At 41.7% G+C, this 12,458-nt stretch overlaps 1 long non-coding RNA gene across 1 annotated transcript in view; it reads right to left on the bottom strand.

The window, feature by feature from the left end:
- Positions 1-255: 255 nt before the first annotated feature.
- The window catches only part of LOC144366303 (uncharacterized), a 36,011-nt gene continuing 23,808 nt past the window's right edge, over positions 256-12,458 (bottom strand). The window contains exon 2 of the long non-coding RNA XR_013425326.1: positions 256-2,537. This is a non-coding gene — a long non-coding RNA (uncharacterized LOC144366303). The remainder of the gene's footprint in view (positions 2,538-12,458) is intronic.

Genomic DNA, 12,458 nt, shown 5'->3' with positions numbered 1-12,458 from the left:
TCTCACTTCCAGGAGTTTTATCTCTTTTCCTTTTCATTTAAATGAATCCTGCCTCTTTCACCTTGCCTTCCATTGTTGTCCATGTATTTCATTCTTCAAATTCACAATAAAAGAACTAGGAAAGAAATTGGCCTCTTCTATCCTGCATAATAAATTAGAATACATAAATAATTTAATTAAAAAAACTGGCCTTGAGCTGCTAAGTGTTATGCTTGAGTTCCAGATCCCCAAAAGACCACCAGAGACCAAGATTGATGTAAGCAGCAAAGAGGCATTTATTGCAAGCTAGCTAGGTCCTCTGTGTGCACACAGCAACTGGTGATGCTGAGAGGCCCCAAGCCCAGGGTTTGTAGCAGTTTTATACACTCTTTGAGGAAGGCAGGTACTTTATATACATCATAGCATCTCTTAGCAAATCATCACACGCCATGGGAAAAATCAAACAACTCTTAACATTGATTAGCACATTCACTGGCAGGAACAAGTTGGTAAGGGTGATTGGTTAGTACAAGAGGAGGATTCATTTGAACTGATTGGTTTAAGCCATGAGGGGTGTACATGCTGAACTACATGGTTTCCCAACATGTTATCAATCACCATAAACTACTGGAGGGTCATCTGGCATTCCAGGTATTTTCCCTGTCTCATGCTGAGTGATAGTTGCTAGAGGACCCTGCTATGGGTCCTCACCTAGCCTGACTGAGTCAGGGACACCTGGCACCACAGATCTCTCCTATTATTTGTAGATAAACAACTCAGCAGCATGGGTATGTGCCTAGGAGTGCTCTGTGGGTCTTTCCAAGGACAAGGGTCACACCCCCTTCCTTGTACTGGCTTTGCTCTGAGGTAGAGGCTGGTTTCTCATTCCCCCCTTTGTCTGGAAACTTGGGAACCCATCATAGTCCCCTCAGTTTGGGGTCTATTTGGGCAGGCCCTACTTCTTGGTAGCGTAAACAGTAACCCTCAGGGGACAGTCTTCAACTTCCCAGATTCACTCAAAATTGGCCTCCTAGATCCAACCTGACTCAGTTTACCTATCTACACTGTCTATCTATTTCTGGCTTCATTCCCCCCTCTAATTTTAGGAATTCCTTATTGCTGTAAGGAGAAGGGGCGATGGCTCGTTCTGGCTGTTTCAAAGCTGAGAGGGGGCGTCAAACGTGAGGAGGCTCAATGACATAGGGGACATGAGTTCCCTTTTAGAAGTCAGTTCAGTTTTAAATCTGGTTGGGGAATAACAGGTTGTAAAGTCATATGGGTATGGGTGCTTCTATGAGAGAAACAAAAACCATGAGTACTGAATAAATGTTGCAGTAGCTGGAACCTGTCGCTGTATAATAGAAGTGTCCTCAGCAGGCTTTAACATCCCCAGTAAATATAACATTTAACTTTTAGTGTTACATATATCCTTCCCCATAAGATAGTTTAATAATTTAATGTCATCTGATCTTGAAAAATCCTTTTACTAGTATGACCTCTGTGTCTATTAGAGAAACCTTTAATTCTGATACTTAGGGCTGCATGATCATACTAGCAAACACCAAGCCTACCTATGTAGGTTAGGAATATCTGTAGGCCTTAAACTAAAAACTACTCTGGCAGTTTCTCTTGATAGTTTCTTTTGATTGTTATCAGGCATTCCTGCCTAAGAATCTCTTTTGTAGCCTCCAGTTTACTTATTCTTGGGGGCTAACACAAGGTGTATACCTTAAGTTACATTTAATTATTATTATTATTTAAAATGCCCAGCAACAACTGTGTTTTGGTTTTAACTGTCTTCGCTAAGTGTTTAAGATGAAGCAGTCAAACTGAGTTTTGTTTCTATCTATTGTTAACAGTCAGTTGAGTTTCCATGGGAGTCCTGGGGGAACTTGAGAGCAGCTTCTCAGTTTGGCTAATGCCATTTGAACTAGGATGGGTCCAGATCTTGCTTGACCATGTGGCTTCCCTTGGAAGCATCAGGGATGTTTCCCTTCTCCGATGACCCTCCTCTTCATAGCAAATGCACTGATTGGCTTTCTGTTCTCCAGTGGTCTCATTAATCTCCCTGATCGGGAGGTTATGTGGCCCAGAGTTGCAAAGCTCTTTAGAGAAGTCCCCTGTTCCCTGGATTCAGACTGACTCAGATGGTAAGAGCCAAATATTGGTTTTCTTGGCCCTTTTAATTTAATTTTAATTTTAAATCTTAATCTTAAACATCCAGCAAATCAATTTCAACAGCCTTATATTAAGAGTACTGGGCTTTAATGTCTATCTCTCTATCCTACAGGTGATAATTTATTATCTTAAATTAACCCAGGTTGTGTGTTCTTTTTTTTTTTTTTTTAAGAGAGAGTGAGAGAGGGGAGAGAGAGAGAGAGAGAGAGAGAGAGAGAGAGAGAATTTTTAATATTTATTTTTTAGTTCTCGGCGGACACAACATCTTTGTTGGTATGTGGTGCTGAGGATCGAACCCGGGCCGCACGCATGCCAGGCGAGCACGCTACCGCTTGAGCCACATCCCCAGCCCCAGGTTGTGTGTTCTTAAAGCAGTACCTCTGCAAAACATTAACAGGCAATCTTTAGACCATTTATAAAAAAAAACTACAAATAAAATTAACAAGAGTAAAAACATATTTAGTTCATATAATAGCTACATTGAACTTTGGCAGAATTATACATTATATCCCCTGTTTGAGTTCTAGTAATCTTGACAAAAACCAACTTTTGGACACAACTTTAAATGTATTGAAACCTGTCCTATTTCTTTCATAGTCATTCTCACATGCAGTAAGATGGGTTTCAGAGCCTTATCTCAGGTAAGTCAGGGCTCTTCATAAATCTTTTTTTTTTTTTTTTTAAGAAATAGCTTAGTGAAGGATGAAACAGGAGCTTAGAGATGGGGGACTCAGATCTGCAGGTGTAGCTGTTAAGTAACTTTGGGAAAATTCCATTTCTTTTTTTTTTTTTTTAGAGAGAGAGAGAGAGAGAGAGTTTTTTAATATTTATTTTTTAGTTTTCGGCAGACACAACATCTTTGTTTGTATGTGGTGCTGAGGATCGAACGGGCTGCACGCATGCCAGGAGAGCGCGCTACCGCTTTGAGCCACATCCCCAGCCCTTCATAAATCTTAAGTAAAGTGCTATAGTTCTGAAGCTGATCTTTGCTTTTTAAACATCATTTTACAAAGCTTGTATAAATTGTTGCTCAAGTTCACATGAATATTAGCTAACACAATATAATATCACATCTAAAACATGAATTAAAGAAAGGCTGAAAGCTTTTAACCTTTTGTAGAAAAGTAGCAAAGTATTTTTGTGTTTTACAATATTAAACTTTACACAGATTAGGCTCTCATTAACTTAAAAATACATTTAAATTGTACCTCAGTATAAAAAGTAACATAAAACTTTACATATCTTATTGATAACAGGTCCAATTATAGGACTTCAAATGATATAAGTAAATCTCCAATATGTTTTTCTTTTAAGCCTAAAATTACCATACAACTTTAGAACACCAGCTTGTATATCTGGATGATATGAACATATTTAATTATACAACAATTACATTGATGTTTTTATATTCATTAAGTTTATCTCTTAAAGAAATAATATATTATAATATTGCAAAAATAGCAGATGTTATTTAACCATAGTTGTATAATTTTTAATTTCTTTAAGATTACTTGCTCAAAAAACTTACATATATAAGCAACTTACACAGACCTTCTTTATCACTTACTTAAACCTATGTAGCCAACCTACACTGACCTGCTTTATCACTTACTTAAACCCTCTTATTTATTTAATCACATAGACTCTCTTATCCAGAAACACATTGTCCTTCTATTAAATCCATACTTAGAACCTTCTAATTTATCTTTTCCATTTGTTAACCTCCTTTTCTGTCTGCATTTTGAACAATCCTTGTAAATTTCTGAATTTAGGCAGATTATTTCATAGACATCAACATTTTATTAGTTTTTTTTTTGAACACCTAGAAAAACTTGTAAGCTTAAATTTAAAGACATCTTTATTTTCACCTGTTTACCCAATTTAAATTGAACCATTTACATCACATGAATCAAAGATATTTGGATTCATTTTTAAAATTTTCATGAGTGCTCTATATATCTGCCAATTTTCATGAAGACATCATTATTTTCATCTGTTTACAAAACATAACACAAGTGTGCACACATAACACAATAGTAAAGGCTTTGTAGCTTTTTGCAGGTGAAATCTCCATTGCAATATTTAAAAACTCCACAATTGATATCAACACATTATTGCCCATGTCTTAAAGGGCTAGAAACAAACACAAAGAAAGACATATCGACAGACAGAAAGGAGCGCCAGACTATGGCTGACAGACAGGAGCTTTTAAAACAGTCCAGGTAAGAGAAAAATCTTCCCAAATTTTTAACTCCCATTTAATTATGACTCCTACACCAGTGGCACCATAGATGTCCCCACTAATGGACCAGATTCTCACAGAGGGGCAACCAGAAGTGTAAAATCAAGGGTCTCAGTGTGGTGATTTTATTGCATTCAGTGTCCCCCCGCTTTTTTTTTAGTAGACAGAGATAGATGGAGTTCCCCGAAGCAAAAGGGGCTTTGGCAGCTGCTGGGAGTCCCTTAGTCCCTCCTTTTACTCACAGGATTAGCTCCTCTGGTTAGGCTCTTATCCCAGACATGCTGGCATATTTCCTAACTTTCCAGTAGTTAGCTCTCAAAAAGTTAATCCTCCACATGCATTGTTTGGAGTGCTACGCTTCCCCAAGAAAACAGAGTGGGGGCTCCTTTAGAGTCCTCCCTGGGGGGTCAAAATTTGTAACTGAAAGTTTGGTTCCTGTCCTCAAAGCCAATTAATGCCAATTTAATAATGAGGACAGGGTTTTGAGAAAAAGAAAAGGGGTGATATCAAATTCTTAGATCCCGAGCAGGCATTTTCCCCAAAAGTGCGTGTACTCAAGTCAGCTAAATAGGGAAAGAAAACACTGCTTCCTTAATCCCACTTAACAAAGGGGGATAAAGTTTATCAAAGTTCTTTAAAACACAGCTAAAAGGGGTGTAAAAGAGAGAACAGAAAATTTTGGCAGTTCTATTGACTTTTGGTCCCTTTCAGGGAAGCAGGAGAAGCATACCAGGGACATTTTCAGGCTACAATTTAGCTAAAGTTACCTCCACACATCTAAGGCAGATCAGAACTTGGGACACTGCATCTGTCCAAAGTAAAACAATGTCATCACACTTAACAGAGACACAGACAAAAAGACACACAAAGATATAAATTCCCTTTTCAGATTGTCAACAAAAATGGAAGTGGGGTGCTGGTCCCAAGCCAACTGGGGCCTTCCCTTCAAACAAACAGATTGGGGGGAGTATCCCCCTCAGATTGGGTCTGACAACCCCAGATTGGGGGATTAGTTCCCTTGTCAGGGTGTTGGGGTGGAGGCAGACAGGCAATAGAAACAAACACAGATAACACAGAACTGTACAGGTCACTTAGCACTGGAGGATTCAGGGTTCAGTACTTGTTTCCTTTATCTTCTATAGCCAACCACTCTTTTAGTGGTTTTATTCATTTTAAGGTTTTAAATATAATTTATTCAACATCTCAGCCCAAATCTATTTTCAAGCCTCATATTTTCTCCTGAGTATCTGCAAACTCATCTGACCAGTTGCCCAATTGACTGCTTCATTTTCATTCCAAATGGACTTCTGAGATTCAACATCTCCTGTACCCAGTGCCTGTGACACCAGCTCCTTAAATACCTTAAGTATGCTCCTTCTCACATCTCCCCCATCTCTGCTAACAGCAGCTCTATCCCTCTACTTTCACAGTTAGAAATTTTTGGTGTCCTCCTTACTCTTTCTTATACTTAAGACTTAATTCACCTGGAAATGCAAAGTCCATATTCAACATAAATTAAAAATCCAATGGTTTCCCACTACTTTTTTGTTTGTACTATAGGGGAAATTGACCAATATCTCTAGCCTGGAATACTGCACAAATTTTCTATTCATTTTTCTACTGTCTCACTTGCCCCTTGCCTCTCTATTCACTTCTCAGCATAGCAACCAGAATGGTCTTTTTTAAAAAAGAGGTATACCAAGTCTTTCTTCTGTTTAGTACTGTCTTGTAACTCCTCATATCACTTAGAGAAAAGTCAAAACCTTTCTGGTATCCTACAGGCCTCCAGAATCTGACCACATTCCTGATCTCATCACACTCCTCTCTTCTAGGCACACTGGCATCCCACTTAGAATACACAAACATGCTGTTGTCTTGGTGCATTTGCGATGGAGGCTCCCTCTGTCCACAAAGAACCTGCTCCAGACAGCCTCCTGGATAATTCCTCATGTCCTTCATATCTGTCTCAAAGGTCACCTTAGTGAGGCCCACACTGATGACCCCAAAACAGTCCCCCTACTACCCCCACACCTGGGAATAGCTATCCTATACCTCTTACTATCTTCTGATGTAAATTCCTTATTTACTGGCTTATAGTATGTAGTATACTTCTTCCCCAGAACACAAACTCAAAACTGTTAGGGTAGCTGGAGCACATATCCATGAGAGACACAGCTCTGAGTCAAGCTTGACTAACATCTTGGTGCCGAAACCCAGGACAGGGTCCACAGTATTGCCTGCTGGCTCTCCTTTCACGGGGATCTGAGCTGCCTTGACCATGCCCATCCTTCCAGGTCAATATCCATGATAGAACGTTTCCACCTCTTATAGTTGCTGACCTGGCCCACTACAGAATGACTCTTGACAGTCTTCCCTCTCTACTGGTGGTGAGTTCTCAGAACCCCTTTATGGTGGCCCTGAGTTCTCTCTCTCCCTCAAAATGTGGGTGCTGGGTCAGAGCCTCCTTCTATTTTTGCTGCAGACTTGTCAGGGATGGTGACAACACTCACTGACAGTCTGCTCCTACATGGGAAGTCGTGGGGACACTCCTTCCTCTCCTACTTCCCTCCTCTTGGCTCCTTAGAACCCTTTGCTATGGGCTCTGTCCAAACGAAGATTCCCTACAACAACCCCCCCCCCCAGCTGTCTCCTCAAAAACGTTTGGCTTCTCCATTTTACTCCAGATCTCAAGCCTCACAAGCTTATTTTCTATTGTAACACAGCCTGGCCCCAATATAAATTAGATAATGATTCTTCTTGGCCAGAGAATGGTACTTTCAATCCCACCATTATACAGGACTTATATAACTTCTGTCACCACAGTGGCAAGTGGGCTGAATTCCCTATGTTCAAGCCTTCTCTTTTCTTTCTTCTAGTACCTCTTTGTGTCAGTCCTGCTTCCCTGCACAGGTCCTCCTCACTCACTCTCTCTTAACCCTTTCACCTCCCAATCCCAGTGATTTTCCCACTTTCAACCTACAAGATCACTCTTCACTTCTTTGACCTTCATGTATGCTTCTTCGTGGCCTCACCCAGCCACACCTTCATCACCTCACTCAGACACACCTTCACTAAATAGGGACCCATCTTCCCTGTCCAATCCTGTCCTTCATCTCCATTTCCCTTCTCTTGACCTCAACACCACATGTCCTAACACCTGCCTCTCTTCCTTCTTTTCCCTTCTTCATACCCATTCTTGGGGGCCCCAGCGGGAGGCTTCAACAGCCCCCCCTCTTACCATTGTGGGAGGTGGCTGCAGCTGAAGGCATCGTATGTGTTTGAGTTTCCATCTTATTCACTGACCTCCCCCAAATCGAAAAGTGTTTGGGTTCTTGTTCCACAGATTTCTATACTAAAGTATTCCAATACCTTACCCAGTCCTATGATCTTACATGGCACCACATCTATATTATTCTCTATTCTACCCTCCTGTGGAATACAGAGGATTTGGGCTGCACCCAAGCACATGCAGATAAGACACATAGAACCAATCCTGCCCATCCTTTTGGAACTACCACAGTTCCCTCAGAAGAGCCTAACTGGGATTATCAAACCAACGGCCATACACTAAAAGGCCAGATGGTTATTTTTTTCCTGGCAGGTCTCCAAATAGGTGGTTATTTTTGACAATCTTAGGGAAACTACCCAAGAACCTAATAAGAATCCAGCCCAATTTCTCTCTCATCTCACAGAGGCTCTTCAGTGCTATACTAAAGTAGACCCATAATCCCCAGATGGCACTATCATTCTAATGACTCATCTTATTTCCCAATCTTCCCCAGACATTCAGAAAAAACTTAAGAAGTTAGAGGAAGGCCCGCAATCCCCCTAACCAACCATTCTTAATACTGCCTTTAAGGTTTTTTTTTTTTTTTTTTTTGAGAGAGAGAGAGAGAGAGAGAGAATTTTTTTTTCATATTTTATTTTTTAGATTTTGGCGGACACAACATCTTCGTTTGTATGTGGTGCTGAGGATCGAACCCAGGCCGCACGCATGCCAGGCGAGAGCGCTACCACTTGAGCCACATCTCCAGCCCAGAAATTTTTTTTTAATATTTATTTTTTAGTTATCGGCGGACACAACATCTTTGTTTGTATGTGGTGCTGAGGATCGAACCTGGGCCTCACGAATGCCAGGCAAGCGCACTACTCTTAAGCCACACCCCCAGCCCTAAGGTTTTTAATTATTGAAAAGAATAAAAAAAAAAAAACCAGATAAAGAGAAAAGTGATAAAACCAAATTTCAAGTTTTATCGCAGGCTGTGCAAGGCAAATCCAAGGGTACAACTTCCAACAAAGGGCAATATAAGGCACCTCTTGGACCTTGTTTCAAAAAAACAAGAAGAACAGGAAGAATGCTGGGCCCATGCATGCCCTAATCCCAGACTGCCACCCGGCCCTTGCCCTAAATGCAAAAGGGATGGACACTGGGGAGTCGATTGTCCCTTTACCCAACAAGGTAAGGAGCCAAACCTTCCCTTTTCATCCTCCCTAACTAACTTTATAGGATTAGCCTCTGAGAGTGAAGGTACCCAGGACTCTCTGCCCCATGACCATTACCCACATGGAGCCCAGGGTTACCTCCACTGTTTAAGTTAGGCCAATCTCTTTCCTCACTGATATGGGAGCAATTTTTTCAGCTTTGTCCAAAATTTTGGTGACCAACTAAGCCCTCCAAAACCTCTACAGTCACGGTAGAGGGAATAACTTCCAGCCTACTTTAGTATAGCATTGAAGAGGCTCTGTAAGATGATTGAGAAATTGGGCTGGATTCTTATTAAGTTCTTGGGTAGTTTCTCTAAGCTTGTCAAAAATAACCACCTTTTTTTTGAGACCTGCCAGGAGATAAACCCTCTACGATGCAACACTGAGGGAACTCTTTTTTACCCATTCCTTTTAATTTATAATTTATTGCCCCACTCCCTTAAAGGGACGAGATCTCCTCTCTAAATTTCAAGCCTCCCTTACACTTCATTTCCCTTTCATAAGTCCCGATATAGAACAACCCACCCTGGGGGCTACAGATCTTTCTCCCTCCTCTTCTTCCAATTCCCTTTTTCCCTTCCACACATACTACATTACTTCTTTCTTTGGCCCTGAGTAACCCAGCTCCTCCACCCCCTGTCTCCACACCTAGTCCACTCTCAATCTTGGGATCTGACCCATCCAGTTATCGCATCTCACCATATGCCCACCCACATATCCCTGAAGGACCTCTCTTCCCATGTCAGCCTCAATATCCGATCTCCCTGAATCACTTTAAAGAGCTAAGACCCCATCATAACAAATGTTTAAAAAGGTCTCCTTCACCCTATACACTCTCCTTTTAACACCCCCATCTTACCCATTAAAAACCCCAACATATCATTTAGTCCAAGAACTCCACATCATCTATAAGGCAGTCCTTTTCATCTAGTAGTTCCCAACCCTTATACTCTATTGTCTCTTATACCTAATGACATCTCTTACTTTACAGTCTACAGTCTTAGACTCCTTTTTCTATCCCATACATTCTGACTCATAAGATATCTTTGCCTTTACATAGACTGACCCAGATACTCATCATTTCCAACAGCTCACTTGGACAGTCCTCTTGGAGGGATTTCGAGACAATCCCCATTTCTTTGACCAAGCACTTGCTGAGAATCTTTCTTCTCTTTCCCTGTCACCTATTCTTCTCCTACAATATGTGCATGATCTCCTTCTCTGCAGTCCCACCTTTTAGAACTCTCAAAATCACACCATTACCCTCCTCAATTTCCTGGTGAAGAAAGGGCATCGTGTTTCTCCATCAAAAGCACAAATATCTAAAAACTCTGTCCATCTCACTCCCTCACACTGATTACAAGTCAGCTATTTCCCATCTACCACCCCCACCACAAAGCCAGACATACTCTCCTTCCTGGGTATCGCCGATTTTTCTACCTTTGGGTTCCCAATTTTGGCCTGCTGGCCAAATCTTTATATGAGGCAGCAAAGGGAGATTCTAAAGAGCTCCTGATCCTTCTAAACTCATCTCTACCCCATTCGAATCCCTAAAGAAGGCCCTCATTATCATACCTGCACTTAGTCTCCCCAATCTCTACCAATCTTTTCTTCTCTATGTTATGGAGGGACAGGGCTTAGCCCTGCCCGGGTGTTCTGGGACAACAGAAGGAACCCTCCTTTGCCTCTGTGGCATATCTCTCCAAACAATTTGACTCTACCACCAGGGCTTGGACTCTCTGTCTCTACACTCTTGGGATCACTGCTCTGTTAGCCCAGGAGAGCAAGAAACTCACCTTCAGATAACACACCACACATATTCTCCCCCCATCACCATTCTGACCTCCAGACCCACAAGGCTCTTCAGAGTATGGCCCTCTCCCACATTCTACTTCTCCAAGTCTCTTTCACTGAAGACCCTACACTGTCTTTACACTCTTATCCTTCAACCCTGCTACACTTGTTCCTAATCCTCAACTACCAGTTACAAACTCATGTTGAGAAGTCCTGGATGAATTTCTCCCTCATCCCTCCCATATACAGGAAGGACCACAATTTGACCCTGACCTCTCATGGTTCATTGATGGGAGTTCCTTCATCCATCAAATGCAGTGACATGCAGGCTATGCCATTGTCTCCTGCACTAATATCATAGAAGCACAATCTTTCCCCTGGACACATCCTCCCAAAAGGCTGAACTTATAGCCATTACCCAAGCCATAAAATTAGCAAAAGGAAATCATTTAACATTACACCAATTCAAAGCATGCCTTTTACATTCTTCTATCACATTCTGCCATATGGAAAGAAAGAGGTTTCTTATCAACGAAAGGTACTCTCATTGCTAATTGGCCACTAATCCTTGAGCTGCTTAAAGTGGCTCACCTTCCTTCCAAAATGGGGATCTTTCACTGTAAAATTCACCAAACTGACTCCTCTCCTATTACATATGGGAATAATAGAGCTGATCAAGAAGCCAAAGCAGCAGCACTTTCTGGTCCACCTAATACCCAACTCTTTCTTACTCCTTTAATAACCCCTCATTATCTGCTGGAGGAACACAATTTATTTATTACAAACACAGGTGTCACAACAGAAGGCCCCTGGTTAAAGATTAATAGAAAATAAGTGCTCCCACAGGAACAGCTTCTCACTGTCCTCACTCAGATCCTTGTCTCCTTTCACACTGGTTTCAAAATCTCTACCTCCTCTGGCCCCTTTTCTTTCACCCCCGAGCCACTCCCAAATCTCTGTGAGGTCACTGAAAAATGCTCCCTATGTGCCATCACCTCAGCACGAGGTGGCTCCTGGCCTCCCATCTTTCCTACCCATCATGCCCAAAGCCATACTCCAGAGAGGACTGGCAACTTGATTTTACTCCCATGCCCCCCAACAAAAAAGACCAAATACCTCCTCACTTTTTCTCAGATGGATAGAGGCTTTCCTAACAACTACTGAAAATTTGGCCACCATCACTGAAGTTCTTCTGGAAGAAATTATTCCCAGATTTGCCCCCCCCCTGCTCACTTCAGACTGACTACCCCCCCTGCTCACTTCAGACTGACTATGGTCCCTCCTTCATTTCTCAGAAATCCCATCAGGTGGAATCCTCCCTTAATATTTCCTGGAAGCTACACATTCCCTATCATCCTCCGTACTCAGGAACAGTACAAAGAGCTAAATTTCTCCTTAAATTCCAACTCACTAAACTGTCCCTAGAGTCAAAGCAACCCTGGACCATCCTTCTACCTTTGGCCCTAATGTGCTAGAGAGCTACTCCATATTCCCCTTCTTTTATTAGCCCTTTTAAACTTATGTATAGCTGCTCTTTCCTCCTAGGATCTGCTTCTATTAGTACTCCCAGTGACTACTTTCTCACTCTTTCTCTAATGCGGCATTTGTTCCATGAACATGAACATGTGGACAGAGTCCTCCCACAACCACAATCCTCCTCTCCACTGTCTACCTATCACCTTCATCCTGGGGACTGGGTATATCTCAGTCTTCATCCTTCTCCTCTATCCCCCAAATGGATAGGACCACTGCAAGTTCTCCTGACTACACTGATGGCCAT

This window comes from Ictidomys tridecemlineatus, chromosome 8 (genome assembly GCF_052094955.1).
Source record: "Ictidomys tridecemlineatus isolate mIctTri1 chromosome 8, mIctTri1.hap1, whole genome shotgun sequence".
Lineage (NCBI taxonomy): Eukaryota > Metazoa > Chordata > Mammalia > Rodentia > Sciuridae > Ictidomys > Ictidomys tridecemlineatus.
The sequence above is the reverse complement of the archived record's forward strand: the minus strand, read 5'-3'. Positions and strand labels throughout refer to the sequence as shown.